This window comes from Pelodiscus sinensis, chromosome 5 (assembly GCF_052426305.1).
Source record: "Pelodiscus sinensis isolate ZL-2025 chromosome 5, ASM5242630v1, whole genome shotgun sequence".
Lineage (NCBI taxonomy): Eukaryota > Metazoa > Chordata > Testudines > Trionychidae > Pelodiscus > Pelodiscus sinensis.
In genome coordinates this window covers 117294313-117302754 of record NC_143056.1, presented here as the reverse complement: position 1 = coordinate 117302754, position 8442 = coordinate 117294313, and positions in this window count along the sequence as shown.

Sequence of the window (8442 nt, the reverse complement as noted above, 5' to 3'; positions counted from 1 at the left end):
GAGAAGGCAGGCACCTTCCTGGTCCAGGGTGGAGATCATGGACCTTATTCAGGTTTGGGGGGGATACCCCCAACATCCATGATCTCTGCACTAGATGGAGGAATGTGGCCGTCTATGGCAGGATAGCTGCCAGCCTGGCCACCAAAGGCCACATGTGAACCCAGGAACAGGTTCACATGAAAATCAAGTTGGTCCGGTGAGACCCCTAGCCTTGAGCACTGAGCTACCCCTTCCCCTTCTTCCCCTTGCGTCCCCCATCCAGCGCCCTCCTCCCAGGTTTCCCCCTCCCCTCTCCCACTCTTTCTTCTCCTCTCTCCCGCCTGCTTTCCCTAGTCTCACCAGAGTTTCATTGCCCCTCCCCCAGTTTTGTTAAATAAAGAGAGTTTGTGTTCATGAATTTTATTTGACATCAGGAAGGGGGGTCAGGGAGGGGTAAGTGGAAGGACGTGAGGGAGGAATGAGGCACAAGCCCCCAGTGGGGCAGACCAGGTTGGCTCTCAGTGCTCCTCAGGGTGGAAGCTCTCCCGCAGGGCCTCCTGGATACTGACAGCCCCCCGATGGACCTCCTGGATGGCAGCCTGCAGAAAGTGCAGCAAGACTCGCAGCAACACGTCCACGAGAAGCACCAGAGTGCCCAGGGGCAGCTCTGGCTCCATGTTGCAGAGTTCTGTGGTGTTCCAAGTGAGGGCAACCAAAGCACACAGAGACAAAATGCTTTGCTGTCCCTCATCGAGGTAGGCAAGTAAGCAGGGAAACCTGAGAACTGGCTGTTCTGGGGGAAGGGAGGAGGTCCCTTTAAGCACAGGCCTCAGATAGCCTCAGGCAGCAGCCACACAAAGTATCTCCTGACCTGATGCCTTGCTGGACCTGGCTCTGGCTGGCCTCAAATGCGATTCAGCATCCACTCAGTGTGGACGCGCTATTTCGAAATAGTAAAAAGCTATTTTGAAATGCATTTTGTGTGTAGACGCGTTATTTCTAAATAAAGTGAGTATTTGCCTTGCTCTGCCCTGCCCCAGGCACTACAGACTGCTTGGTTGCTCTGCCCCATCAGGGGTCCTGAGATTCCTTGATCAGGATCATTTGACCTGACAGGAAATCCCGACAACTGTGTGATGAGGTGGCTCAGACCCCCACTGGACAGATGGGGCATCCCCATTTATCATACCCAGCCCCTGAGATGGACAGTTTGATTGGCTATCTTTTTTTAATGCCTTCTTTCTCACAGCTGTAACCTCCCCCCCCTTCCAGTTCCCAACCCTGCCCATCTGAGTCTTTTCAACTTGGTATAAACACATGGCTTGTCAGATGGCACTCCCTTTGCCTGTAAAAGCTGGGCTCTTCCTCCTCCCCAACACACCTGCCTCTGTCCACTCCTTCCACCTCAATATTTTTTTTTCCCTTTGGCTGGTTGCATGCAAGTAGCTCCGCTTTCCCACTGAAGTCAAGGTGTTTCCAAATCGCATGCGGCGAGAGGGTTTCCCTTGCATCTCCGCTTCAGTCCAGGCACCAGTTCATTTAGAAACAGTTCAACGACTCTTGGGAATGGGCCTGGGAGAAATAATATTGTCTTCGCAGGGTCAGGAAAAAAAAGTCCTTTTATACAGCCGCACATACAGTCTTAAAAGAATTCCACAAAGCTCCGTCTGTTTCTCCCTCCCCTCCCTACTAAAACACAGCAGAAATTCATCTGTGGAGTCTCATGGCACTAGAGTATACAGCATGTACTGTGCTCCTTGCAATGCTGCCTGTGGTGGCCTTCTCTAAATAACACTTGATTCTGTGGCTGTGTGGTGGTGTAGTTTGCTAGTGCTGCTTGTATACTGCGAGAGACATGGGGAAAGGACTTCAGATGGAGCTTAGAGTAGGGACATGTAGGGAGGAATTGCCTTTCCTGATAATCAAAAAGAGACAGGAAATCAATGCCAGTTTTACCCAACACAAGGATTTGGCCCTGATTACTGTATGACAAGATTACTCCTCTTGCCTGCAGCTGTTTGGAAAGTTGTCCAAGTGGATGTTCTGAAGGAACATAGCCTCATATTCAAAGAGAGCACATAGTGAGACCTTTCCTCTGTGTCCTATTGAATCCTTGGTATCACTAATGGTGGAACTGCTCTAGATGCACTCGCAGGTGACACGCACAGCGGCGGTACGCTAAACATGCCCAGTGGACCAGCACTTGTGAATATTTCCACAAAAGCCTTCATAGAGACCTATGTCATACAAATTCACAGACACAAACTGAAACACATGCATGCACACACACTCAGCCACACTCATGCTTAGTAAAATACATTTAAAACTGTGTTTGTCATTAAACACAATACAGCAGCTGTTCCCCAGGAAAGGCCTAGTTGTTAACTGCTGCTGGCCAGAGGCTTCCTGATGGGGCACTTGGTGCCCTCTTGTGGTCATTCTACAGTGTAACTCCCTCCTACCAGACCCCTCCCTTTCCATTTTATGCAAAACAGTAGAATTTCAGGCATATCCCATTATCCTGGCACAACCAACACCTGACCTTGTTTTAACTTAGGATAAGAGGAAGCTGCCTACCACATTTGGTGGCCCTAGCCAGAGATGAAAGTGAGCCCATGTGGCCCTGTGCAGCGCTTCGGCAAGGAGCTGGCCGGCTAGGGTGCTTGGCTGCAGTGGGAAGGTCGGGGCACTCCCAGCCTGGCTCCTGGGGCTTCCTACAGACTGCTGCACTCAGCAGCAGACAGCCAGGCAAGTGGAAAGGGGCTGGCCCTCTGGGACTGCTCCAGTCCCAAGTCCCTCCCATCCCCCCACCGCCATTTTGAGGGGCTGCAGCCACACATAGAAGATCCCTGTTGCTTTTCTTCTTCCTTCTTTCTCTGAATTTCAGGGAGCAAGGGAAAAGAGCCTGCTGTGTCCCTCCTCTGCTCCTTCCCTTGAGCAGCTGGGAGCAAAAGGAATGCAGCAGACTCTGCACTTTTCTCTCACTCCCTGAAAGTCAGAGGAAGCAGGAAGAAGGAAAGCAACAAGGACCAGATATGTGTGGCTGCAGCCCCCAAAATGGCCCCCTGAGCCCCCCACACTCACACCTACACATACCCAGCCCCCTGCACTGAGTCCCCTGCCCTGAATCCTGCACCCCTACATCCACCACCTCCCTCTGCTCTGAGCCCCTCACACATCTGCAACTCCCTGCCATGAGCCTCCTGCCCTGAATCCTGCACCCCCGCACTTCCCTGCTCAGAGCCCCCCACACTCCCAACCCCCTACCCTGAGCCCCTCTTCATACCCACCAACTTTGACTCTTGCACCTTCCCCAATCCCAGCCCCTGCTCTGAGCTTCTTCTCACCCCTAGGCTCCTTCCCTGATACCCTCCACAGACACCCCAAACTTAAATTTCTTATGGGTATTGTCACATGATCGCACCCCCTCCCCGCTGCTATGAGGTCCCTCAACCCCCACTTTCTTACACAACAGTACCTATAAGAAATTTAAATTACTTTCACCCCTGGTCCTCATTCTTATAGTTTAGGAGTTCTTGAACAAATGGACTCATGGACAGATAGACAGACACACATTTTTAAAATATATAGACAGATGCCTAAGGAAATCTGTGAGTACTTCAGGAGTGTCACGTAATTATAAAGAAACTGTACCCTTTTCTAAGGATGTCTGCTAGGCATTAAAATGTTTTCTGAATGATTGTCTTCCCCATACATTGTAATATTTTGGTTGCTTTTTGATGGACTCTGTGTGCACTGAACAGATGTTATTGAGCTGCCTTTAGTGATGCCTGGATCTTTCTCCTCAGTGGTTACAGCTAATTAAAAAACCATCAGTGTATTATCTAAGCAATCCCTTGATGTTATTGGTTAGAAGAACCCAGATGGCTGTAGTTTTTAATTCTATTGCCCATCTTTGTCCTGTTATTTTTATTGTGTTTAACATTTACTCACATACGGGGCCAGTTTTTCAATGTGAAGTGGGCATGTTTATGTATTTATGTACTTTCATGCTCAACTGCTTCTATCTGTGAGTAAAAATCAAGTCTTTGTACTTGTCTGGCCGTGTTCTTGTGCAAATACTTGATGTAAATTCACAGTTATCTGAGGGTGAGGGCGCATGCAAATATGTGTATGCATTTGCTTATACCTCACTTTGAGAACTCAGTCCACTAGCTTAAGGGGGAACTGCACATCTTTTTACAAAAGAGCAGTTTGTTTCAAGTACCTCATAAACCATGCCAAAGAGGATTCAGCACAATGTGTTTCTAAGTTTTAAGCTAGATTTTTGCCATGGAAATCTTTACACCCATAATTGTCTGTCTATATTGAAGAACCTGGAAAAAGCATCAATGCACTACAGGTGGAACACTGTGGGCAGTATTAATTGCAGATATAATTCCACGTCTACAAAAATGCGTGGCTGCTTTGAAACGCAGGCCCATATATGCATATGATTATTCTAAAAAACAACAAGTAGTCCTGTGGCACCTTAGAGACAAACAGAGGTATAGGATCAAAGGCATAGGATAGAGTCATAGAACATTAGAACAGAAAGGGACCTCGAGAGTCCAGTCCCCTGCCCTCCCGGCAGGACCAAGCACCGTCTAGATCATTCCTGATAAATGTCTAGGACCATGAGCTTTTGTGGCTAAAACCCACTTCATCAGATGAGTTGGAGTGGAAACACAGGATCCAAGATATATATAACAGCAAAAACAGTTATCTGTCAATTGTAGGTCCCTTGTTAAGGAAGCTTATTAAGAAGGCTGGATGTGTCCCATTCATAGCTATTGGCACGACACATTCCAAAGAGGGCTGGGGACCCAGGTCAGGGAGCCCCAGAGTGCAAAAAGGAGGTGTCAGTGGCATGATCAGCTCACCCAGGAATGATCCTTCTATAACCACACCCTGTCACATTGGTTGAAGTTGAGTGTTTATGGGGCACCACTAAAGTTACTGGGTCACATCCTTAGCTAGTGTCAATTCGCACGGCTCTACTGAAGTGCTACCTAAGTGGCATCCTGGAGCTGGACAAGAACAGGAGCTGGCATCTCTTGATTCCACCTTGCAGACTGGAGGACAAACGATGCTATCTGTGCAGCACTCCATAGAATTTATTGGCCACTAAACGGATGTGTGTTGTCTTCTAAAGTTACCAGCATAGGTCACTGTGGGTACATCAGTTCTTGAAAATAGGGTTCTGCTGAGTTCCTTTCAGGGGTTGCTGAACTCATATGGACTGATGGCTCATCTGGATGCATTAATTAACCCCTTCATTATCTTCTAGGCCAAACAGCTGTCACAGGATTTCTGGGGAACAAGCAACAGAACACTGAACACTATGCAGGCACAAATGCCACACTGGAGCAATGGATTATAACCACTCCCCTGCGCATGATGGGACTAGACAGACCTCGAACCTAATGTACGCAAAGATTGTGCACAATAAAATATGTTCCAACACTGATGATGAGGGCAAGCTATCTGTTTCATAATAGAAACCAAAAAGAGTGGGGCTGTCACAGTGTGTCTGATGCTGGCAGACACTTTGTGTGACAAGCTGGTCTTCAGCCCTTGGAATGAGGGGATACAGAAGTGCCTATTGTCTGAGCCATATCTCACAGGCAAAAAGGCTGTGGAAATTGCAGCCCTGGGAATCCCTAGTGCTGAATATTCATACAAAAAGGTACAAGATTGCAAAGGAAATGTCAAAAAGTCTCAGAGGGGTAGCTGTGTTAGTCTCTCAGGTGCCACAGGACTACTCATTGTTTTTAACGTTACAGACTAACTATATAGTATCATGAGCTTTCATGGACAAAACCCACTTCTTCAGATGAGCTGGAAGCTGGAGTGGAAATAACAGGAACCCAGAATTTATGACAGAAAAAGAAGGGAAGAAAAAAGGTACATGTGAATTGTAGTACAGGTGCTAAGGAGGCTAACTGAGTGATCTAGAAGTTAAATGCAGGGAAGGCTGTCTATATAATATGACATCCAGTTAAAGTCTTTGTTCAAGCCAAGGGAAACAGTGTCAAATTTGAATATGAAGGTCAATTCTGCACTTTCTGTAATTGGCTTGTGAAATTCCTTTATAGAAGAATAGCTACATTTAAATCCATTTTGTATCCTCATCCGCATCTGTATCAACAAAAATGAACTGCAGATATCCGCATCCATATCTGTGGATGTGGATACCTGATTTGCAGTGCTTTACGTACCTATGCTGCAAGCAATGAATGAGATTCCCTGCTGAAAGAGGACCAGTATCAAACAGAGCAGACATGTGAAAACCATGTCTTACATGCCGCAGTTACAATTAGCAGCTTTTGGCCTTTCAGATGCTAGGATCATTCATTTGATGAATCAGCAGAAAGTCCAAGAATTTCAGATCCAGAACGTGTGAACGAAACATTCAGCTCTTCCATTCTCAAGACTTTTCTGTTGTTGGAATAAACAGATCATTCTGTATCAGCTTCCTTTTCCACATCAGTAACTGATTGCGTTGGGACATCTGTTTCACATGCACCATGTTGCAATGAATTTTCCAGTTCCACTATACCAAAACCCATACTTATTTCAAGATGAATTAAACGACCTCCTCATCATTTTAACTGTAACACAGAGTAGCAAGGCCTGTGCTTTAGAGGAGAGCAATCCCTGGGCAAAGCCAGAATTGGAGAATAGTTTTTTACTTAATAACAGTTATGTTAATCAAATATTTCTTTTGGGGAGGTGGGGAGATATTGCATCTTGGTATTCAAATGATTATCTTAAAATTACACCATGGCAGCCATCTTCAGTTTATGTCACAGTGGATAGGCAGCAGAATAGTCTGCCACTTATCTACAGCTGGTTGGTGTGATTTATCTTTATGAGAATCTCTTTGTTCCAAAGTTAACAGAATGCTCCACACACCTTTGTTGACCATTTGGAAAGAGAGGTTTTCCATAGAACTGTGTGTACACTTAGCAAATGAGAAATTACAGATATAATACCACAGGGAACAGAGTGAACCATAAATTCATCAAAGCCAGAGCCACTGTAACCTAGTGCTGCACTGAACAATGTGGAAGAAATGCTGTAAAATCCAGACCTTTGTGAGCTGTTATGTTCCCAGCTAGCCCACTCCTACAGTTTGCTCAGCATGCTGACTTTCCAAGAGTTCTCTCCATGTTGGAATCAGCCACCTGTCTCCTGCCAGACCCCAGACAGGAACAAGACTGGCTGACAAATACCATATGTTAGCCTGGCCAAAGGAGGCCTAACTGTATTTTGTTTAGTTTGTCTATTTAACTGGTTCGCTGTTAACAAGGCTGTTTTTACAAGATCACATCTGTATATGGTTGAATTTTTCTGTCTATATGTGAACTGGAGGAGATCAGAGGCCCCTGCCCTTATTTTTTCCCTTAGAAATGTAATAGTCTGCCCTCCTCAACTGCAGAAATGGAGGTGGTAAGAAGTGTGAATAACAATTATAACCAAGCCCACCACCACCAAAAAGTGATGAGAACCCCTTCTCCCTCCCCGGTTAAAATCATCCATTGCACAGTTCTGTGCATGTGATGAGAATGTTTATTCTGATCAGAAACTCCCACCCCCCCAACATTTGGCAGTACTTTCAAACTGAGGGCGCACAGAATTCTGGGTAAATAATATCTAAACACAGAGTAAGTCTATCTCAAAGGTCATCAAAACCTGAGTAGGGCTGATGGCAGAAAGTAGCTAGATGTGGACTCCTGTTGCAACTGCATACATCCCGAGTCATTCCATTGAAGTCAGCATAAGAGAGATCAGAATCTGATCTCAGAGCCAGATCTGGCCTTTTTAAAGATTCAGAACTGCTGGGCTCTTAGCAGCATGCCCCAATGGGGAAAAACTCAGGGGACCTGCATTCTATTTCCAGGTCTGCCATGTCTTTTTGAGAAAGTCACTTCACTTTCTTCTGCCCTTTCCTCTCCTCCTTTGTATCTGTCTTTTCTCTTTAGAGTATAAATGATTTGGGGCAGGGACTGTCTTCTAATATATGCTGACACTAAGCCAGTGAGGGTTAAACAAGCAGCAGGCTAAGTGACTCAAGATCAACCTTTAAAAATATATTAGAGAAATATTACCATGGTAAACAGGGCCATTTCTTGTAGACAGTTATCTAAGCCATGTAAGCTGGCTAAATCCTTTGAAATGCAAACCTATATTGCTAGAGAATTAAAAGTAAATACTAATTGTATCTGTTAGGAGTTTAATAATGTGTTCTAATGAGCAATAAATGCTTAAACTTTGGTTCCTGTCTGTATTACTATATTCCATTGATTCAGAAATCCAAAGGCAATATTAACTATTAGATGAAACTTGAGTGTAATGGGATCATTGTCTTTATTTCTCTTTGAGGTTTGTAGTAAACTATCTGCAAACCTTTGAATTGTAAATTTTTTATGCTAATCAGTGCAACTAATTACCTGTGTA